Below are 9,005 nucleotides of genomic sequence, written 5' to 3' on the forward strand. Positions count from 1 at the left end.
TACATTTAAAGAAATTAAATCATTTTGTTTGGACAGTAAATATTGAAGGTAAAATGAATGAGTGGCTGGGAAATTTGACTAAAATAGAATGAGAATGAATATCCTTATAAAAGAGGCAGTATAGAAGGGCATGAGCCGTTGATTCAGTGGCTCATGTACCACAAGAGCAGAGGCGGGCTACATATAGCAATAGCAATAGCAATAGCAATAGCACTTACATTTATATACCGCTTTATAGCCAGAGCTCTCTAAGCGGTTTACAATGATTTAGCATATTGCCCCCAACATTCTGGGTACTCATTTTACCGACCTCGGAAGGATGGAAGGCTGAGTCAACCTTGAGCCACTGGTCAGGATCGAACTTGTAACCTTCTGGTTACAGGGCAGCAGTTTTACCACTGTGCCACCAGGAGCTCAGGAGCTCATATGGAATTTTCTTGAATTTTCCTTCTAATACAGCCATAGGAAGCATATTAAAAATGGCTAGAGTCAAAGCTCTTCTAAATTTAGACACCAATATTTAATTTAAATATCCTGGAGGCCTTGAAATAGAGGATTGGTTACTCATAAATACATCTCTTGGAAGGCAAGTTTGGTTTAATTGCCCTTCCATATGCATCACCCATTGTTTAAGTGCTATCTTGGCCTGCTCAAAACCCATCATCATAAGGGCTTCCTGAGAGAAACCGTAATAATACAGTTTCTGATGGAGGGATTTTTCCATAATGTCATAATGTTGTCCATACTAGTCCAACTGGGGAAAAGAACAGCCTTAGCCAGTAAGTGAAGATAGTTGACCATAACTCCCTCTCTTCTTTGGCCACAACAACTTCCTGGCGGAGAACCACATTTGGAATACATCTACTTGGGAAATATTTCTGAGAAATTTTTATTGCACAGCCTCCAATGGGGCAGAATTGCCATATGGCCCAAGTAGCACACCATAAAGGAGCTGTGCAAGCACTTTATCTAAAAATAGATTCCTTGCCCCCAGGATAAATAGGGTACCTCTGGAATAATAGAAGGATTGAATGACTGACACTGTTCTCTGGGTGTTTTGTGAAATGTAATCCAAGTGAGCACTCCGGCTACCGGAGGCTTGGAAAATAATGCGCAGATATTTAATTTTTTTAACTTGTTCAATTTAGTGACCATCAGATGCCAAGTGCAACCTTTGAGGTGCTTAGCAAAGGTTGTTGGGGACACCCCCCTTTTACCCCAACATTCAACCCAGAGGTACCAACCCAGAAGTATATGGAATTCAGGCATGTGTCTGATTTCATTTTATATTAAGAGTTCAATTAAATGCCTGAACTTGAGGGTGAATTGACACCCATATCTGCCTGGGTAATGCTTGGTAAATGATTTGTAAAGGCAGGGGTAATCTAGCATTGTTTATCAGTGTTTGTGGAACTCACAAGAGACTCAATGGGTCAGGCTTAACTACCAGTCTCACACTGCTGAAATTATCCCTTTTCCTCACTGACAGGATGCTTCTGCCTCAGTCAAATGTATTGATTAACTCGTCTTACACATGTACCCCTTTTTATGTTACTTTAAATATTCTCTTGTTATACACTAGATAGAGGTACACAAGAAATAATGTAATTGCTGTCTCACACAAATAGAACTAATTCTCTCACTAACTCCTGACTTTTAACACCTTTTGGGACCAGGCTAGCAAATCTGGGACAAGAGAAGGGGCCCATTTGCAACTCAGAGATGCAGATTTGCTTTGGGCAATGTCCCCTCCTCAAGATAGCCGCTAACAGAAGATGAGATTGAGATCTCTCTGGACTGGCCGAATAATTAAAAGATGATATCCAGGAGGTAACAGCAAGTTGTCACCTTTTTGGGGACCCAGGAAAAGATGAGGAGATTTGAATAGACTCTATGAGAGATCAAAGGAAAATACAACTATAAAGAACAGGCTTACTGGACAGAGAACTAGCAGTCTTGTGCCTACAAGCAGTCTTTCGCCTACAAGCAAGATCTGCTCAAGAGCCATCCCAGAGTTTGCTGCTAAGCCGCGGGGCAACAAGCAGGAACTCTGTCCATGAACCGGAACTCTGTGACTTCTGCTGCGCAGTGAGAAGTCAAGACTTCCCCAACCGTGGTGCTCTGACTCTCAGCCTTGCTCTGAGCAAACTGCATGCTTGATGATCGCTCTAAAGACTCCTGTCCCCAGCTAAAGCCTCATTCCTTCAGCTGAAAGATCCACCGCTCTCAAGCCTCTGATCCTAGTAATATGCTGCCTCTACAAGCCTTGGATCCCTCCATCCTTTCCCCTTCTTCTCCTTTCCCCTCGTCCCTCTACTAATTCCTGTTCTCCCCAAAACATGCCAGCCCTCAGCCTTCCTTACCTCCCCCCCCCCTTTTCCATCTATATCTGAATTGTATTAGGCTCTAGGAAGATTTAATACACACACATATGTTAGTTAGGAACACTGGGTGAATATTGGTGCTGGCTAGGGTTGAAATACTGTTAGTAATACTGGTAGAATGTTCTGCTTTCTGCTCAGTTAGATTGATGTTGTTATTCTTTTATACTCAATAAAGCCCATTGAATCATTTAGGATTGGTCTGATCTCCTTTCTTCCTTGCGTCCAGATCCTACATGGTCACTATATAAAAGAACTTGGTCACTTGGTGACACTATGAGACAGGCCTAATTTTGCACAGTAGCTAATGAGCATATTTAGTATATAAATCAGGCCTGGACCACAACAAGGTAAGGATCATGGTCTTATCATAATCTATATATTTAATTCTCTTAAATGTACCCATCGTTAATGCCAGGTGTAGCAGCTCTCACAACAGTTTGCAAGCAGCTGCCTGGATAGCAACATGGACAGGACGGAGGAGAAAATAGCAGGGAGCAGGAGGTAGCAGTGAGCTGGCCTGACTACCATGCTAACCATGCTTTGCAAACCAAACCATGGTTCCAGGCCTTGATTTGTTGGAGCCCCCAAACAACCTACAGTTTGTGGGCAGCCTTGGGTTCAGACATAATGTGGAACCATGGTTTAGATAAAAGAGTTGTGTTATGTGAGCCTAGCACAAAAGTCCTCCAAAGGGTGAAACGTTCCATCCTATTAGACTTTCTCCAGAAATGTTGAGAAGTTGCTCCAATAATCCTGATGCCATGTTTTGCAATTAGGGCATCCCAATGCCACACCTGCCCCCCACTACCTTCTCACATGCTGCCTCCTGCCAATGATCACCTCTTTGATGAGTGGCAGCACACATCAAACCACTCTGCATGCTGTATTTGAAAAGAAGAGCTGAAGTTACCCCTGCTATCATATTTACCGAAATACAAGATGACTCTGAATTTAAGACAAGCCCCTTAAAATATTGAGGTTAAATGCAGGTTATACCTATATTTACCCCAAACAAAGAGGGCTTTTAATTAAGATGATGCCCAGATTTCTAACATCCAAGAACTTTGAAAAATCTAGTCTTGGATTCAGATAAATACAGTCATTGAGCAAAGAAGCACATTTTAAAGTGGTGGTTCTCTTTATATTAAGCAGGAGGAGAAAAACTGTCCATATTCAACCCTAGTCAAGCATTCCTCCAGTGGTAGTTGCTGGTCTCTGTGGTACGATGGATTCTGGGGTACATTGGACTTCTAGAGAGTGAAAGGATTACAAGTTTTCCGGTTAGAGTCCTGACACTGAATGGCAGGTAGATTTTCAGATGGGGCTGTAGCTTAATGTTAGAGCATCTCCTCTGTTATATGCAGAAGGTCCCCGGTTCAATCCCTGGCATCTCCAGGTAGGGCTGGGAAAGCCTCCTGCCTGCAACCTTTGAAAGGCACTGCTAATCAATGTAAAAAATACTGAGCTAGATGGAGCCATAGTTTGACTTATGTTCCTGTGACGGCCTCATGTTTCTTCCCCCTCCACCTGATAATCCATCACCTGACACATCCACCTCAGTAAGAAAATGGCCTTCTTGCAGTTGTTTCAAAGGGCCAGCATCTGGAGGAACAAGCCTGGGTTCTATTGCTCATTCGCTCTACAATGGACTAAGCCAAGTAGCAGGCCAGTGTGTTTCCCCTAACTACCTCTTTGCATATCCCCTTGTCCATGAAGTTTCCTACACCCCTTTCCTCCTTCTCTTCGTGTGGGGACAAACAGAAAAATATCTATCTCCAGTGTGCCTGGCTTGAGAGCCTGCAGAAATATCTGGCTGGCCGCTGCTGAAAACTAAATGCCGAGTGAGATGGACTCCTAGTCCAATCTAGCAAGGCATTTCTAATGAATCTATATGTAATAATCTTCATGCCAAACTCAGTTTAGAATGGTTAGAATGCTGGACTAGGGCTGGGGAGACCCAAGTTCAAATCCCCATTCAGCCATGATACTAGCTGGGTGACTCTGGGCCAGTCACTACTCTCTCAGCCTAACCTACTTCACAGGGTTGTTGTGAGGAGAAACTTAAGTATGTAGTACACTGCTCTGGGCTCCTTGGAGGAAGAGAGGGATATAAAAAATGTTTTTAAAAAATTGTCCTCAGCAGTTAACTTCTTCTAGCTAGACTTTCAGTCATCCAGGTAATAATGTTTTCTTACTTCTCAGACACACCACAGAGAACAAAAATAGTTTTGACATGTTTCTACAGAAGGAAAGTTGGAGATGCCACTTAGTTTATAATGTTCATCAAGCTACACTTACCAAAAAGTGCTGCCTTGGCATTAAACACTGAAAATTCTCTCTCTTTGATATTTAGACCATTGCCCCTTGATCTTGATCAAGAAGTTAATAGCCTGTAGGTACTCAAATGCTTAAGCTCAGCCAATCTGGAATGTCTTTTTCAAGTTCTGGATGTCTTAAGTGAAACTACATCATAATGCCTTGCTCCACGTGGCACTGAGAGCAGGCCATAATTATGGCATAATTGGTAACTGGTGCATAAACATAACTCTGAAAAGGATATGCTGTTTTGGTTTCAGTTGGCACATCATTAAAATCGCTGGAGATATTTAAAGATTTGTGTCACTTTCAGATGATACTAAAAGTAGACTGTTTGCCAAGTACTTTGGCCACAATCCCACTGTAATCAATATGTTTTAAGTGCATCTAATTTTGTGTTGGATGACCCAAAGTGTTGTGACCACTATGTTTAAATCTGCAGTCGTTTTGACACAGCAGAGTAATTTACTTCAATAACAAAGACAGGATATAAATTGAGTGGCAATGGCGACAAAGACAGGATACAAATGTTTTACAATCAGTCAATATAATGCAGTGGACCTTCCGAATAAACGTGTTTTTCTATTACATGCAGCATGTAGTAGAAAAAAGGTCATTGGAATCTAGTTCCAAGTATTTTGTTATGTGGTGTGTGTATCTTGAGCCTTTGCATGGGCAAAGTGTAAATGAAGGTATGAATTACAGGCTGCTATTATGCACATCCAGAAATATATAAAGAAAGATATATATAAAGAAATCTTAGACTGTCAGGTCACTGAGCCACACCTACCTCAATACAGTGGTCCCTCGACTTACGTATTTAATCCATTCCGAACGCACGTTCGGAGGTTGAAATTTTCATAAGTCGAAGAGCGCACCACGGAAGTCTGGAAACATTCGTAAGTCGAGGAAACCGCATCTAAAAATTCGTAGGTCAAGTAAGCTGAATCTAAACCGGCAACTACTTCCGGTCTTTTTTGTCGCTCGTAACTCGAAAACATCGGATGTCGAGTAGTTCGTAGGTCGAGGGATTACTGTACTGTCTACTCTGATTGGCAGAAGTCCTCCAAAGTTATAGACAGAGCTTTTCCAAGTCCTGCTACCGTATTTACCCGAATAGAAGATGACTCTGAATCTAAGACAAATCCTTAAAAACTAGAGGTTACCATACAGGTTATACCTGTATTTTCCTGAAAAGAAGATTCATCTGAATTTAAGATGAACTCCAATTTTTAACATCAAACTACTTAGAAAAAAACTAGTATTAGATGCAGGTAAATACAGTACCTGAGATCTTTTTAAACAGGATTGTCAGTGATTGAAACTGGGCCCTTCAGCATGCAAAGCATGTGCTTCAGCACTGAGCTATGGTCTCTCCCCAAGACAGATACATGCCCTTCAGATCCCAGGCATCTGTTCCCTGGGGCCACCTGCACTAACGGTGGGACATCTGCAGTGCACATTGCACATACTGGCTAGACCATCATCCTGTGAACTTTGTGGAGGTGGGGCAGAAGGCCAACATGAAGCCTCGCAGCACATGTGGAATGCAGGAATAAGGTATGAGGACACCCAGTCCCCGAATTACCAGGTAGACATGCCCTGTATCTCAGCATTAGTTCTCAGGATTCAGATGTTGTCCTAAATTAACCCCTGCTAACTTGGTAAAGAGGCACCTTTTAATGTGGTGATTCTCTTTATTTAGCAGGGGGAGAGTAACTGGCCCTATCCACCCCTAGCACAGTACCTCCAGTGACTGTTGCTGGTGTCTATCTTGTGTTTCTTTTTTAGATTGTGAGCCCTTCAGGGACAGGGATCCATCTTATTTATTTATTATTTTTCTGTGTAAAATAATACACAGAGTTATTGTGTATTATTGCAATACACCCTGAGCCATTTTTGGAAGGGTGGTTTAGAAATCGAATCAATAACAACAACGACGACACTTGGACAAGCTAGCATCAGAAGAGGTAAATTCCAAGGGAGCTCACTATCCCTTCTGTTGTTTATAATTGCCATGACTCCACTTTCACAAACTTTGTTTTCACTACACAAAACAGGCCTTGGATACTAAACATCTAAAACATCAAGTAAAATAAGCCATCTATTCTACATGGACAATTTGAAGTTGTATGGAAAGTCCCAATCAGAAATCGAATCACTGCTAAACACTGTCCACATATTCAGTAGCAAAATCGCAATGGAGTTTGGACTAGATTAGTGTGCCGTATTACTAATGAACAGAGGAAAAATAACAAAAACAGAAAGAATAGAACTGCCCAATGGAAACAACATAAAGAACTTGGAAGAGAAAGAACATTACAAATACTTGGGCATTCTTCAGGCTGATAACATCAAACACACTGAAGTTAAAAGAAAAATCGGAAGTAAATATATCAGGAGAGTTAGAAAAATTCTAAAGTCCAAACTCAATGGCGGGAACACCATACAAGCCATAAACACCTGGGCTATACTCGTAATTAGATACACTGCAGGAATAATGGACTGGACTCAGGGAGAGCTAAGACCAGGAAAATAATGACCATCAATCATGCTCTGCACCCCGCAGTGTTGTAGATAGGCTATACCTCCCTCACAGCTCAGGTGGAAGAGGAATGCTGCAAGTCCATCAAACAATGGAGGAGGAGAAAATAGCCCTTGAAGAATATATAAAGGACAGTGAAGAAGATGCACTTAAAATGGTCAACAATGAGACAAAGCAATTTCAACCAATGAAACAAAGCAGGCCTACAAGAAAGAACAAGTAAAGAACCAAGCAGAAAAATGGAAAAACAAGCCACTGCATGGTAAATATTTGCATGATATAACTGGAAAATCAAACATCACCAAGACCTGGCAGTGGCTCAAGACAGGCAACTTGAAGAAAGAAACAGAGGGTTTAATACTGGCTGCACAAGAACTAAGAACAAATGCAATAAGAGCAAAAGTAGAAAAATCCACAACAAACAACAAGTGCCGCCTTTGTAAAGAAGCAGATGAAACGGTGGACCACCTAATCAGCTGTTGTAAAAAGATTGCACAGACAGACTACAAACAAAGTCATGACAAGGTAGCAGCAATGATACACTGGAACATCTGCAAAAATTACAAGCTACCTGTGGCCAAAAACTGGTGGGACCACAAAATTGAAAAAGTTGTAGAAAAACAGAAAAACAACAAAATACAAAGATCTACAAATCGAAATTGAAAGGCTGTGGCAGAAGAAGACCAAAATAATCCCAGTAGTAATTGGTGCCCTAGGTGCAATTCCAAAACACCTTGAAGAGCACCTCAACACCACAGAAATCACCATCAGCCAACTACAAAAAACAACTTTACTGGGAACAGCCTACATTTTGGGGCGATACCTATAACAGCAACAATATTGATAACAAAATTCAGCTAACCCAGGTCCTTGGGAAGGACTTGCTGTCTGGAGAAAACAAACCAGTCAATAACACCTGTTTGACTGTGCAAACAAGAAATTGATGATGATGATGATGATGATGATGATGATGATGATGATGATGATGATGATGCCTGCAAATCTTGCTCTTAATTTCACTTTTCATCTGCTTTGTCACATCCATCTCTTCTATAACTTGCTGCTTTGATGAGGACATTTTATCTATGTCCACAAAAAATGCAAGGAGCAGAAAGTGAAGAAGAGGTCATTAAGAAGGAGGGAAATCTGATTTGGGAAGCAAGGTAAAAATGGCTTCCAATGCCTTTTAAAATGCACATGCATAAAATGTGCTGGACGAAAGTTCACATTCCCATAACATAAAAACTTCCCAGACAAATGGATAAGAACAGAGCTTCAAAAACAGCAGCAATTGAGACTGAAACTGAAAACAGACCAGGAAAATTCTTACCTTTTTCCAGTGCCTTCCTAGTGCTGTGTTTTCCCTTTTCCTCTTTCATCCATGTGCTCTGTGACTGGTCTGCACATATTAAACAAGGATTGTGATGGAGATAGTGGTGCAGTGCGGCGAGCAAAAGCAAGTCATTTGGATCAGTGATGTGAAACAGGGAAGAAGGGAACAATCTGTGATCAAACAATCTGGGCTGTTTTCTCCACTGAGTTACATTTTTACAGAGAACAGCATAAATCTGACAGGAATCTAGCCTGGCATTTATTTCTGTAGAGTGGAGCTGGGAAGAGCAATTTCAGTTTTAAAAATGTTTTTGCTTTGTATATGAGGTGTGTGTGTGTAGATATGGGTATCATTGATGTGCATACATCTTTACAGAGTAACTCAACCGGGGTGGGGAGGTCCCTGCCCCAGTGAGCATACAATCATG

General features: G+C 41.4%; 1 protein-coding gene across 2 annotated transcripts in view; it reads right to left on the reverse strand.

The window, feature by feature from the left end:
• Positions 1-8,640, reverse strand: part of LOC128324358 (very-long-chain enoyl-CoA reductase-like) — a 100,559-nt gene extending 91,919 nt beyond the window's left edge. For both annotated transcript variants that reach the window (XM_053248863.1, XM_053248860.1), the window contains exon 1: positions 8,576-8,640. The gene's annotated coding sequence lies outside the window, so the exon portion shown is untranslated. The remainder of the gene's footprint in view (positions 1-8,575) is intronic.
• Positions 8,641-9,005: the final 365 nt, after the last annotated feature.

This window comes from Hemicordylus capensis, chromosome 4, assembly GCF_027244095.1.
Source record: "Hemicordylus capensis ecotype Gifberg chromosome 4, rHemCap1.1.pri, whole genome shotgun sequence".
NCBI classification, from domain to species: domain Eukaryota; kingdom Metazoa; phylum Chordata; class Lepidosauria; order Squamata; family Cordylidae; genus Hemicordylus; species Hemicordylus capensis.